This window comes from Equus quagga, chromosome 10, assembly GCF_021613505.1.
Source record: "Equus quagga isolate Etosha38 chromosome 10, UCLA_HA_Equagga_1.0, whole genome shotgun sequence".
Lineage (NCBI taxonomy): Eukaryota > Metazoa > Chordata > Mammalia > Perissodactyla > Equidae > Equus > Equus quagga.
In genome coordinates, this window is record NC_060276.1 from 13,465,749 (window position 1) to 13,481,154 (window position 15,406).

Below are 15,406 nucleotides of genomic sequence, written 5' to 3' on the forward strand. Positions count from 1 at the left end.
GTAATGCTGTGAATTTGTTCTATTTTGATACATTTTCTATGTCACTTTAGAATAATATGTATTCTGTTGTTGTTGGATGGAGTATTTTATAAATGTCAAGTAGATCAAATTGATTGATAATGCTGTTTAGGTCACCTGTATCCCTACTGATTTTTTGCCTATTTGATCTACCAATTACTGACAGAGTGGTATTGAAGTCTCCAAATATAAGTGTTATTTGTCTATTTCGCCTTCCATCTCTATCAGATTTTGCTTTGCACATTCTGACACTGTTTTTAGTTGCATATAATATTGCTATATCTTCTTGAAGAATTGACTCCTTTTTAATTATGCAATGTCCCTCTGTATCCATGATGATTTCCCTTTTCTAAAGTCTGCTTCTATGAAATTAATATAGCGACAACAGATTTCTTTGTTGTTTTTTTTTTTTGAGGAAGATTAGCCCTGAGCTAACTGCTGCCAATCCTCCTCTTTTTGCTGAGGAAGACTGGCCCTGAGCTAACATCCATGCCAATCTTCCCCTACTTTATATGTCGGACGCCTACCACAGCATGGCTTGCCAAGTCGTGCCATGTCCACACCCGGGAGCCGAACTGGCAACCCCTGGACTGCTGAAGCAGGACGTGCACACTTAACCGCTGCACCACCTGGCCGGCCCCCAGATTTCTTTTGATTATTGTTAATATGGTACAATTTTTTCCATCACTTTACTTTTAGCATATCTGAATCCTTCTATTTAAAATTAATTTCTTATAGATAAAATATGATTGTATATTGTTTTCTATCACTTTGAGTATCTCTGTTTTTTAATGTGTGTACATGAACCATTCACATTTAAAGTGATTGTTGATATAGTTGGATTAATATTTACCAGATTTATAACTGTTTTCTATTTGTTTCATTTATTCTACATTTCTTTTTCTCTCCTCTTTTTTTGCCTTCTCTGATTTTGATTGAGTAATGTGATTCCATTTCATCTCCTCTCTTAATCTATCAATCTCATAGTCTATCAAATATACTTATTTTTCCAGCTTTAATGAAATATCATGGATGTATAACATTGTGTAAGTTTAAGGTATACAATATAATAATTTGATATATATATATATTGCAAAATGATTACCACAATAAGGTAAGTTTAACACAGCCATCATCTCATATAGTTACAATTTGTTTTTGTGGTGAGAACTTTTAAAATCTACTCTCTTAGCAACTTTCAAGTATATAATACAGTATTCTTAACTAGAGTTACCATGCTGTGCATTACATCTCCAGAACTTAGTCATCTTATAACTAACTGCAAGTTTGTAACCTTTGACTACCTACACCCATTTCTACCCCCAGTTAGATCAATTAAGAATAAGAAAAATAAATCATTTTATTTCTTCTTCATTTATTCCTTCTCTGATGCTCTTCCTTTTTTATGTACAGCCAAAGTTTTGACCTATATATTTCCTTCTGCATGAAGAACTTCTTTTTAACATTTCTTACAAGGTGCATCTATGGGCAATGGATTCCCTCAGTTTTTTCTCTTTTTTTTTTTTTGAGGAAGATTAGCTCTGAGCTAACTACTGCCAGTCCTCTTTTTTTCTGAGGAAGCCTGGCCCTGAGCTAACATCTGTGCTCATCTTCCTCTACTTTATATGTGGGACGCCTACGACAGCATGGCATGCCAAGCGGTGCCATGTCTGCACCTGGGATCCAAACCGGCAAACCCCGGGCTGCTGAGAAGTGGAATGTGCGAACTTAACCACTGTGCCACCAGGCCGGCCCTCTCTCAGGTTTTATTTATCTGAGAAAGTCTTTATTTTCTCTTCAGTTCTGAAGAACAATTTTGCTGGATATAGAATTCTAGGTTGATGGATTTTTTTTTCTTTCAATACTTTAAATATTTCACTTCACCCTTTTTTTTCTGCCTAGTTTCTGATGAGAAGTCCACTGTAATTCTTATGTCTGGGTATTAGTTTCCTAGGGCTGCCATAACAAATTACCATAAATTGGCTGTCTTAAAACAGAAATTTATTCTTTCACAATTCTGGAGGACTGAAGTCTGAAATCAAGGTGTTGGCAGGACCACACTCTCTCCCAAGGCTCTAGGGAAGAATCCTTACTTGCTTTCTCCATCTTCTGGTGGCCCCAGACATTCCTTGACTTGGAGCTGCATAATTCTAATCTCTGCCTCCATTTTCTCATGACCTTCTCCCCTGTGTCTCTCCTTTGTGTATTCTGTATCTTTTCTATTCTTATAAGGACATTTGTCATTGGATTTAGGGCCCTTCCAGATAACCCAGGATAATCTCATCTCAAGATTCTTCATGTAATTACATAATGCAAAGAAATGTGTTTTTTTTCCAAGTAAAGTCACATTCACAGCTCCTGGGGGTTAGAATTTATACGTATCTTTTGGGGGACCACAATTCAATCCACTAAAAGCTCTTTTTCTATAGATGAGGTGTTCCCCCTCCCACATCATCATTTATTTAGGTCTTCTTTAGTTTATATCTGCAGTGATTTGTAGTTTCTGGTGTACAGTTTCTCTACATCTTTTGTCAGATTTATCGCAGTGTGTTTCATATTTTCTGATTTTAAGAAAATCATCAGTATGTATTTTAAAATGAACTGATTTTAATTTCAGTTTCTAGTCGTTTATTGCTAGTACGTAAAAATACAATTGAATTTTTGTATATAAATCCTGAATACTGCAACCTTGCTAAACTCAGCTATTAATTTTTACAGCATTTTTTTAGATTGATATTTTACATACACTACCTTGCAATTTGAATAAAGGCAGTTTTATGTCTCACTTTCCAATCTGGAAGGCTTTATTTTTTTCTCATCTTGCACTGGATAGAACCTTCAGTGCAAAGTTGAACAACCCCTTCCCACCTCCAGGTGAGCTCATCAGTTTTAGATTGTAGTTTCCTGGATGTAAACACCCGGAACAACTTTCAGCATGTGAATATCTGCCTCCTCTCCATCTACACTCAAAAATATCTAAATCTGGGTAATACTCTTTCTGAGATGAACATAAATCTCAGATTTAAAACAAAACCATAAACATTCAAAGAAGACTTAATACTTATCCTTCTCCAACTCTTCCAAAAAATTGAAGAGGAGGGGAGGCTTCCTAACTCATTCTATGAAGCTGACATCATCCTGAAACCAAAACAAGACAAGGACAACACAAAAAAAGAAAATTACAGGCCAATATCACTGATGAACATCCATGCAAAAATCCTCAACAAAATATTAGTAAATCAAATACAACAACACATTAAAAAGAGCATACATCATGATCAAGTGGGTTTCATTCCGGGGATGCAGGGATAATTCACGATCCACAAATCTATCAACCTGACACACCACATTAACAAAATGAAGAATAAAAATCACATGATCATCTCAATGCATTTGAGAAGATACAGCAGAGAATGCATTTGACAAGATACAGCATCCATTTATGATAAAAACTCTAAATAAAATGGGTATAGAAGGAAAATACTTCAACATAATAAAGGTCATATATGACAAACCCACAGCAAATATCATTCTCAATGGAGAAAAACTGAAAGTATCCTTCTAAGAACAGAAACCAGACAAGGATGCCCACTGTCCCCACTCTTATTTAACATAGTATTGGAAGTCCTAGCCAGAGCAATCAGGCAAGAAAAAGAAATAAAAGGGATCCATATTGCCACATTGGAAAAGAAGAAGTGAAACTGTCACTTTTTTCAGGTGACATGATTTTATATCTAGAAAACCCTAAAGAATCCACTAAAAAACTTTTAGAAACAATAAAGGAATACAGTCAAGTCATGGGATGCAAAATCAACGTACAAAAATCAGTTGCATTTTTATCCACTAACAATGAAGTAGCAGAAAGAGAAATTAAGAATACAGTCCCATTTACAATTGCAACATAAAGATTAAAATACCTAGGAATAAACTTAACCAAAGAGCTGAAAGATTTGTACATCAAAAACTATAAAAAATTGTTGAAAGAAATCGAAGAAGACACAAAGAAATGGAAAGATATTCCGTGATCTTGGATTGGGAGAATTAACATCGTTAAAATGTCCGTACTTCCTAAAGCAATCTATAGATTCAACGCAATCCCTATCAAAGTTCCAACAACATTTTTCACAGAAATAGAACAAAGAATCCTAAAGTGTATATGGAACAACAAAAGACACCAAATAGCCAAAGGATTCCTGAGAAAAAAGAACAAAGCTGGAGGTATCACACTCCCTGATTTCAAAATATACTACAAAGCCATAGTAACCAAAACAGCATGGTACTGGCACAAAATCAGAAACACAGGTCAATGGAACAGAATCGAGAGCCCAGAAATAGACCCACACATTTATGGACAGGTAATATTCGACAAGGGAGCCAAGAGCATGCGATGGAGAAAGGAGAGTCTCTTCAATAAATGGTGTTGGGAGAACTGGACAGCCACGTGCAAAAGAATGAAAGGAGACCATTACCTTACACCATCACAAAAATCAACTCAGAATGAATTAAAGACTTGAATGCAAGACCCGAAACCATGAAACCTCTAGAAGAAAACATAGGCAGTATGCTCTTTGACATCAGTCTTAGCAGCATTTTCAAGTACCATGTCTGACTGGGAAAGGGAAACAAAAGAAAAAATGAACAAAGGGGACTACATCAAACTAAAAACCTTCTGCACGGCAAAGGAAACCATCAACAAAACAAAAAGACAACCTAACAATTGGGAGAAGATATTTGCAAACCATGTATCAGATAAGGGGTTAATATCAAAAATATACAAAGAACTCATACAGCTCAACAACCAAAAACCCTATAACCCAATTAAAAAATGGGCAAAAGATCTGAACAGAGACTTCTCCAAAGAAGATATACCAATGGCCAACAGGCATATGAAAAGATGCTCAACATCATTAGCTATCAGGGAAATGCAAATCAAAATTACAATGAGGTATCACCTCACTCCGGTCAGAATGGCTATAATTAACAAGACAGGACCATATGTTGGAGAGGATGTGGAGAGAAGGGAACCCTCGTACTCTGCTGATGGCAGTGCAAACTGGTGCAGCCACTATGGAAAGCAGTATGGAGTATCCTCAGAAAATTAAGAATAGATCTACCATATGATCCAGCTGTCCCACTGCTGGGTATCTATCCAAAGAACTTGAAGACACAAAGACATAAAGATACTTGCACCCCTATGTTCATTTCAGCATTATACATAATATCCAAGACTTGGAAGCGACCTAGGTGCCCATCAAGGGACGAATGGATAAAGAAGATGTGGTATTTGTACACGATGAAATACTACTCAGCCATAAGAAATGATTAAATCTGGCCATTTGTGACAACATGGATGGTCCTTGAGGGTATTATGCTGAGTGAAATTAGTCAGAGGGAGAAAGTCAAATACTGTATGATCTCACTCATAAGTAGAAGATAAAAACAATGACAAACAATCACATAGCAATGGAGACTGGATTGGTGGTTACCATGGGGAAGGGGGGTAGGGCAAAAGGGGTGATTAGGCTCACATGTGAGGGGATGGACTATAATTAGTTTTTGGGTAGTGAACATGATGTAATCTACACAGAATTCAAAATATATTACAATGTATATCCGAAAGCTATATAATGTTATAATCCAATGTTACTGCAATTGAAAAAATAAAAAATAAATAAAATAAAACAAAACTAGGATACCCAGTAGGGAAAGTTTACTTCACTAAAATCTTGACAGAATGAAGGCAGGGATTTCAGAAGGCAGGGATTTCAGACTGGAAACAGAAAACTGAGAAGAGCTACATGGAAATTGAGAAAATGAGGAGGGATGGAAATGTTACCTGGTAATAGCCAAGAAGTAAATCATCTTCAAGGCACATAAGGGAAATTTGTAGGAAGGAAGTGAGATGATTCACATGTTCTCCAAGACTTAAATATTAAATATAGTCACATTACCTTGGAAGGATTTTGGATATGACATCCAAAATAGAAGGTCACGCATGGAGAAGGGTGGGCGAGAACAGTATGAACCACTGAATAGGGTGGTGAAAGCATGGGAGGGAACACCCTCTCTCTGCCCTGTGGGCTGTCAGAATTGAACATGGGGAGATGAGGAAAGATGGAAGGTCATTTTGGGAAGAATTTTTAGAGAGTGCTAATAAATTACTCCCTTTCTCCAAAATACCACCCCCCCCCAACTTATCAGGAGTGGTTCTTTTTAATATCCAAGCCACCCCAGAGTTACCATTGCTGGGGAAATTCCTTGGTGACCAAACAAAGCCTATGGGTATGGTTCTTTATTGTCCTGGGGAAGAATACATATAGGGAAATGACAAAAATTGTTCAAACATTCAGAGAACTGAAACCTTTGTCATTTGGCTCTGGTGAAATATATAATGAGTTTTAGCATGCATCTGAAAAGGTAGAACTAACACTTAATGAATCATCATTGCAAAGTTTTGGTAAGTTTAAAAACTAAACATCCAATCCCATTGAATTGGGGAAGTCTTTAGTATTTCTTCAAATAATTTAAGATAAATAGTTTAACATATATATCAAGCTAAGAAATATGCTTAACAGTGGGAATCATGTTAATTAAATAAAGCTGAGCATGAGTACATCTATTTTACCATAAAAATAGTGTGCTCATTTTGTAATGTTTTTAGACAATTGAGATATGCGTATAATAGACAATAAAAAAGTTACATGCATTCCCCTCCCACTCAACCCCCAGAGTTTACCACTGTGAATAATTTCTGTATATTCTTCCAGAAGATTTTTATGTGTATACTAATATTTATATTAAAAAATTAAATTATAGTACTTTATTGAACTTACTATTCTGCGTCTTGCTCTTTCACTTAACGTTATATCTTGGACATTTTTCCATGTTAATGTATGGCTATCTGTCTCTTTATTTACATTGACTGAATAATATGGATCTTTAGGATTTTCCAAGTTTCTGATATTACAAGCAAAGTGGCAATACACATCTTTCCATCTTGATATACTTACATGACAGTTTTTGTAGGATAAGTTTCCATAAATGGAATTGGTCGATCAAAAATGTATGCACACTTTGTAATTTGTTAGTTACTGTCATATTTTCCTACAAAATTGTGCCAATATATGCTTTCACAGTGTTCAAAAATACTTGTTTCTCTTACATTCTTGCCAACACATTTTAATCTTTGCCAATATCACTGGAGGAATGATATCTTAGAGTTTTAATTTGACTTTTACAGTGATTAGTAAAGATTGTTTTAAATGCATATTGAACAGTTTTATTTCTTATTTCACGAATTCCTTTTCATTTGCTTGCCTATTTTCTATTAGGTTGTTTGTTTCTTTTCTTTCTGGATTTGTAGTTCTTAATATAACAACAAAGATAAGTAACATTTTTAGAGCACCTAACTATGTACCAGGAATATTTTAAGCACTTTACATTTATTATTTTATTTATTGTGACACAAGAACTCAAAGGGGAAAATAGTACATTATCTTCATTTATCTCACCAAAAAACTGAAGTACAAAATGATGAAATAACTTGTGCAAGGTCATAGCAAGTGGCTTCATTGGAATGTGAGCCATGGGAGTTTGTATCCACACTTACTCCCCTCATTGGAATTACATTGACTTTATAGATTAATTTGGCAAGAATTGATATCTTTACTGAGTCTTCCCGTGACCACTGCTCTCCATTTATTTAGATTTTTTAAATATTTTCAATTAAAAACTTTTAATTTTGTATATATTAGTTTTGACATATTTCATTGGATTTATTTCTAGGTACCTAGTATTTTTGTTGTTAGGATAAATGATATTTAAATGTTTTAATTGCAATTTTTAACTCTTCATTGCTAGTGTGTAGAATTGAAATTGATTTTTGTATACTGATATCATTTTCAGCAATGTAGCTGAACCCTCTTGTTAGTTTCCCAAATTTTTTCTGTATGTCCTCTTGGTTTTCTATGTGGATAAACTTTGTGATTATTATCAGTCCTCTTTTCTTCCTTTCCAAACCTAACACCTTCTGTTTCTTGTTCTTGTCTTACAGTGCTAGGAACTCTAGTAGAGTGTTGAATAGATAGGATGCTGGTCCGTTTCTTATCAGCTAGGCTCTTAGAGATTTCACAATGAACATATGCATATTAAAGGTATGATGAAGCCCTGCAGTTAATCAACCTGCTACCAGTTATATAGCATTAGTATGTTTCAGGTACAACAGTGCACCTTATTGGAGAACCCAGTTCACATTGAGCACATGTGACTATATAGCCAAAGGAAAATGGAGATAATAAGTAGCTAGTGGAGACTACTTTTTATATTTCTATTTAGGTATAATTTAAGATGGTTTGCATTTCTCTCACAATCTCAAAATAAATGTAATCTATACTAACTGCTATATGCAGTTTACGTTAGCTCATTAAATCCACCTAAAATTCTGTGAGGCAGGGACTAGTATTATCTTTATTCTGCTGTTGAGGAATCAAAGGCACAGGGAGAATATGTTACTTATTCCATGTCACATGGTTAGTGAGGGATGGAGTCCACATGGCGTAGTTCTAGAGTCCATCCTTTTAACTACTATGCCAAACTGAATTAAAATTTTATTTTCATGTATTTACTTTAAATAGCAGATGGAATCGTAATGTCGCTTGCCTATAATAAAATAGCAGTTAGTATAGATTACATTTATTTTGAGATTGTGAGAGAAATGCAAACCATCTTAAATTATACCTAAATGGAAATATGAAGTCTCCACTAGCTAGTTATTATCTCCATCTTCCTTTGTCTATATAGTCACATGCGCTCAATGTGAACTGGGTTCTCAAATAAGGTGAGCAATTAAATACCAAATGGCCACCTAAAGCAGAACAATGATCAAAGAATAATAAGTAGACTGTTTAGCTGTGTGTAATCATGAATAGTGTCTTTCCCTAAAGAGTTTGTAATCACAACTTTACATACAAAGTCTGGTTAGTTTAAGAAGACTGACACTGGTGTTTCCAAAATTGATGTGAGATAACTGGCATGTCTTTTTGTTCATATGTGATTATACTTGAGTAGTATTTTTAAGGTAGGGAGAGGCATTTTCCTGCCTAGAGTCGATCATAAGTGGAATGCCAGTGCCTTTGTATGGAATAAGTCCATTTTTGTATTCTGCAGTGGAATGATAGGTTAGCAACTAACAATGTGAACTGGTTCATAGGAACTCTGAGTCATATAGTCCACTTATTTATAACTTAAGACTGACAGTGAGTGGGTGAAAGTCATAGAAGTTTTGTTGTGATCACATTTCCTGTGTAAACACACATAAGATTTTTACATAGGTGACATTTGCTATTGTGGTGGAGTGTAGCATTTGTCAAACTAATCTGATACTAGTGTCATGAGAGATGGCAATGGTTGGTCTGTGAAAAAAGGAATTCCATAATTGAATTAATTTAGCCTCTTAACCCTATCCTACAACTCGATCATACTTCTACCCTGTATAAGATTATTCTGGATATGGATACTTACAGTTGTCCTATATCAGCCCAATTTCAAACATCCCTCTTCTCCTTTCTCATGAAACCTTAAGAAAATGAGTGTGTTCTTTGTATTTTATTGACATATTTGTCCTAGCGGAAAAGACAAACATATAAGCCACCAGTAACAATACTGTGTGATAAGTGATTAAGTAGATAATTATAGAAATATATAATAGAAAAGCAAAACCTAAATCTTATGGGGAATTTGGGAAGGCTTCATAGAGGTGGTGACCCTTAGGTTGAGAATAAAAAGATTCCTAGGAGTTTTCTGGGCAGACAAGGGTCCTTAAGTGCAGATTATTTTTTAAGTGAAGGGTATTGTTGCTCTCACCTGTTAGTGCTCAGCATTAAATTTCCCTTCCACTATTGACTCCTTTCTTGGCCTATATCACTATACTTTTAGGAATCTTCATTCCATAGTAAATAAATTCTCCTAAATCTAGAACTTCTACATAGAATACTTTGCTCTCAAGACATGCAGAAATGTGAGAAACCGTAGAGAACTGTCTTCCAACACTTGTCGTCTGAACTGTAGACTCATACATATCCAAATGCATACTGGACATCTCTACCTGGATGTCCTAAAAGAAACCTCAAATTAAACGTATTCAAATTGAGTTCTTTTTCTCTCGAATATATGCATAATCTATTCTGGTAGTATTCACTTCTTACCCAATGACTGAAGATAAACCTAGGAGTCACACATAGAGCCCTATAGAAGCAAAGAAGAAGGAATACCCTAATTCTGCATGTGGTGGCTAGAGAATGGGAATTAGGGAAAGCTTCACAGAGGAGATGACACTGAAAAGAAACCTAGTGGATAAAAAATAAAATGAGGGGTGTTGAAGAAAGAGAGAACAGTGTACCCAAAATATATGCATTTAGGAAACTATGGCATGTTGGAGACTTGCAGATATATCGTATGGTTAAGCAAGGTGGGTAGGGGCAGAATCAGATTTAGGAGGAAGGCAGGCAGGCAGGCAACTCCACAGGCTGTCAATCTATTATGGGGGCAAAAACTTTAAAGTGTTAAATGGTAAACAACACCAGTTAATTCATGTTTCTATCTGCAAATTATTATATAAATGGCAAAACAAAAGTCAGACTCCTTTTGACTGAAATATTCAGTACTTTGAATAGTAATAAAAAGATTCTTAATGATGCTGACTTCTCATTGTTGAATGGTTTTTGCAACACACATATGCAAGTTGCAGGTTCCAATTACAGGTGGCATAGCTAAACCCAAGACCAGTTAGAGGACAGTCACCTAAATTCAGCAGCAAAGTATAAGACTATTTATTTGGAGTAAGAAATTTCATCTAGTAGGTAGATTTTAAATTGTTCACTATGCATCCCAAGAAGTTGTTAGGATTTAGAAACTGTATGGAATAAATTAATGTAATAAATCCTTTACCTTAAACATAAAGAAGAGCAAAATTTTATTATTAGGAAATTCATTTCTTGCCACTCTTGCTATTAAAAATGGCGGAATAAATATTTAAAGAATATTGACTTGATTGGGTGCCAAATTATTAGCCATCCTGGGATTACTATACTACTTTTTATCATTCTTGGTCTGAATGTGAGGAGTAATGAGAGATGAGGCTGCAGAGATCAGCAGGGGACAAATAACTAGCAGACCATATAAGCAAGGTAAAATGTGAAATTTATCTTATGTGTCATTGGGATCCACAGAAAGGATTTAGCTAAGAGATTGGTGTGATCCCATTTATATTTCAGGCAAATCGCTCTGCTAGCCATGCAGAAGCTAGCCTGAGCAGGGAGAGGAGGAAGTACGATTTAAAGGCAAGAAAACCACTTAGGAGGCTGCTGACATAGTCTAGGTATGAAATGATGAGGTATTGAACTACTCAATGCTTGCAGGAATGAAGAGGACATAAGAGATTCAAATCTTTTTAAAGAGGCAGATGCCACAAGACTTGGTGACTGATTGGGTGTGGGGGATGTAGTGGAGGTATGAGCCTAGAAAGACATTCATCCATTCATTCCAAAAATATATTGATCTCCTACTTTTTACCGAAACTGCTAGAGCCTAGAAATCCAAATATAAGTAAAACATAATTCCTGTCTTCACGTAAAAGAAGTAGAACTGCATATCAATAATTAAAAGACAGCATGATGGAACTACAGTAAAATGTACAAGCTACAGTGGGAAATGAAGAGGAGCAAGTGATTTACTCTACCTGGAAAATTTGAGGAAGGCTTTAGAGAGGAGACAAGAGTCTTCAAGCTGAGTCTTGAGCAGAGTCTTCAAGAACATATAGAAGTTGATTGCATGATCATGGATCATCCTGGTAAAATCATTCCCGGAAGAGGGAGCTGTGTGTGCAAAGGCTTATAAGTTTAAAACAACGTAACCTTATTTGGTTAATGAAACTTCCGGTTGTTCAACCTGACAGTGTGGGTGAATGAGAAGGTGAAAGATGAGAGAGGCCATAAGCAATTAATAAAAAATAAGGAGGAAGGGCTAGAATGACTAGCTCATAAAGGGCTTTGGAAAACCCCATGCTAGTGAGTTTGGCCTTGTCCTAAGAGTAAGCATTGAAAGCTTTAAAACGAAGAAGTGACGTGGTCTGCGCTGTGTTTTAGAAAAGATCCTGCTCTTTGAAACAGCGTTCTGCAAACAAAGTTGATCATGTGCTTTTTTGTGTATTTCTACAGTATGTACTCTTTTATCGCTAACCACACTTGAGTCAGACTGAAAGGATTTGCATCCTGGATCCATCAGGCACTTACCATTGGACCTTGGGCAAATAATTTTACCACTGATTCTTTTTCCCCTTCTGTTAAATGGGGATAGAAATAGTGCCACCCGCATTGAGGCCTGGTGGGGATTAAAAGAGATAATGTATGTAAAATCTAACAGTGTTTTAAATACCATAAGCACAAAACAAATAAGAATATTATTTTTGTTTGTGTGTTTCCAAGACATTCTACCTTACTAGACTTTGACCTTTCCAAGGGTGAGAATTGTGCCTATTTTTGTTTCCAGGCCCTAGCATAGTGCGTAGCTATGGTGGATAAGATGATGTGCCACCCAGATCCCTCTCAGTGAAGGACTTGCTGCCCCAGCTGTTGGGAGAACCGTTGGCACACAGCCTTCAGTTGTTAGCTCCTTCAGGGATCACCTCAGCTACACAGAGCTGCCTTGCTCAAGATCACCTCCCTTCCCATAAAAGGCCTAACGGCCTGGAAACATCCACCCATGAGGAGGGCAACTCTGAAGGGCAACTAAAGCTTCAGAGATCCCTTTGGGGTTGGACAAGGCTATCATTGGGCTGCATCTTAACTTGACTTCTCCCACTGCCCACTCCTGCTCCTTTCCTCTCCCTTCTGTAGGTGTTTATCTCAGGGGTACTCCTGAGTAAACATCCTGCACATTGAAGTCCATCTCAGAACTGACTTCCTAGGGAATCCAACCCACAATTGTGGCATTTAGTAGGTAGTCAAAAGATTAGTTAAAAGAATGAATGAGTGAATGCTCATCTTATTTCTGCTGCTGAATGTGAAAATCATGGGCTTTATGTGTTATTTAACCTTTTCTCCCATCATCTTTATGAGTATGTAGTAAACAATATGCTCTGAAAGGAGAATATATTCTTATGTGTGTGAATCCAGGAATAAATTATACTCTGGCAGAGTACAAATTTTCTGTGCCAGAAATATTTCTGTTGGCTTCTCTCCTTATAATTAAACTATGTTTATCCTTGAGGATGTCTTCAAAAGAAATCCTTGGATTTTAAGAGAACACTAATACAAAATGAAGTGAAACTGTGTTGGTAATGTCTTCCTTAAGAGAAATCTAACGCCAGAAACTTTTAAAAAGTTATGCACATGAATGAAATTTCTGGACTGTGTTAATTGAGAGCAGACTTGATAAGAGGCAATGATTTTGCTAAAATGTAGATGGACATCTGAATTCTAATTTCCAAGGGAAGAAATGAAATTACAAAGATATGATACATTCAGAAAATAAAATGCAATTTAAGCAGGAGTAATCAAATTAATCACTTAATAATTGATATCAGTAGGCATGCAAGAACCAAATTAACCTAAAAAATGGCCCAGCAGATGGACTTTCTAGTTTAACAAATATATATTAAGCTCCTAGTATGTACAGTTATTACCAGATTGTAGAGGCAGGAACCACGCTGGACCTGGCTCAAATCTTCTGCCCTTCAGGGTGGTAGGCATTAGGCTGGTCTTGGCTCAGCTCCTTGCCTAGCGTGCTCATGGCATGACCAGCAGTGTATCACAGCCCTCTAGGCCCTGTATATTCCAACCATGACCTGAACTGGTCACTGTAGATAAGAGCTTCACTCCTGCCAGGAGAGGAGTCTTGGGTCTTAAATTCCTCCAAGACGAAGAAAAAATCCTCTGAAATTTCATATAATAAGGAGGACACCTTGTAGAAGAGAAATATGTGCCATTTTCAAGAGTTCTACATTTTCAAGAGGCCCATATGCCAATGGGAAAACCAGTCAGTTTCTGGGTATTTGTTTATGGAGTTCACGAAAAGGACTGGAAGCTACTTTTGTATTATAAACACTATGGAAGGAAAAACAATTATTTGTTTTGAATTTATAATACTCAAATTCAGCAAATCAAACTGATCAAACCAGATAAATAGTTGGGTGTCAACTTGTCATACTTAAAAGACGGCTTTCCTTTACTCTTGCTATGAATATCAAGCCAGTAGCTCAAGTACCTATCAAAAGATTCCTTTCAATAAGTTGAAAGTAGAAAATGAATCCTATGTCTTGGTCCAAACACAGGAAATGTCCAAAATTTAATAGTAAAGGAAATAAGAACTAAAGAACAAATGCAAAAATCTCAGAAGTGGAGTCAACTTTGCGTTGGGTTTAATGTGATGAGGGAATAAAATTACCTCAAATTGGTCTTAGAGTTAATCATTTCTATAGTATCCTCTGAATATCTTTATAGTCCTTCTCAGAGTAAGGGCTGTTCCAATAGTTCATTTTCCCCCAATTTTTAGCTTCAACATTTGTTCTCTCTTTTAAATACATAGCCATTAAATAAAAGAAAACATTCATTTAAAAGAAAGAAATATAGGATATCTCACCTCATTTTATAGCATTTAAGATTAAAATGATGGCTCTTAAGCAGTCAAATTGCTTCTCCAGAGGTATTAGCTGTACAATTACTTATGCATTCATTCATTTGGCAAACTTTGAGATATCATTGACATATAAAAATTGAACATATTTAAGGTATACAACTTGACGTTTTGATATACATATACATTGTTAAATCATCACCCAAATCCAGCTAGTTAACATATCTGTCACCTCTACCTCTGTCTGTGTTGATAAGATTTAATTTAAGATATATCCTCTTAGCAAATTTCAAGTATACAATACAGTATTATTAACTGTAGTCACCATGCTGTAAATTATATCTTGAGAATTTAGTCATCTTATGTAACTGAAAGTTAGTATGCTTTGACCAGTGTCACTCCATTTCCGTTTCTCCTCAGGCCTTGGCAAACACCATCTTACTCTCTGTTTCTATGAGTTTGACTATTTTAGACTCCACATACAAGTGAGATCAGGCAGTATTTCTCTTTTCGTATCTGGCTTATTTCACTTATCATAATGTCCTCCAGGTTCATTTATGTTGTTGCAAATGGCTGAATTTCCTTCTTTTTAAAGGCTGTATAATATCCGATTGTGTATATATACCACAATTTCTTTATCCATTCATTCGTCAAAGGACATTTAGGTTGTTTCCTCTACGTTGGCTATTGTGAATAATGCTGCAGTGAATGTGGGAGTGCAGATACCTCTTCGCAATCCTGTTGTCAATTTCTTTGGATG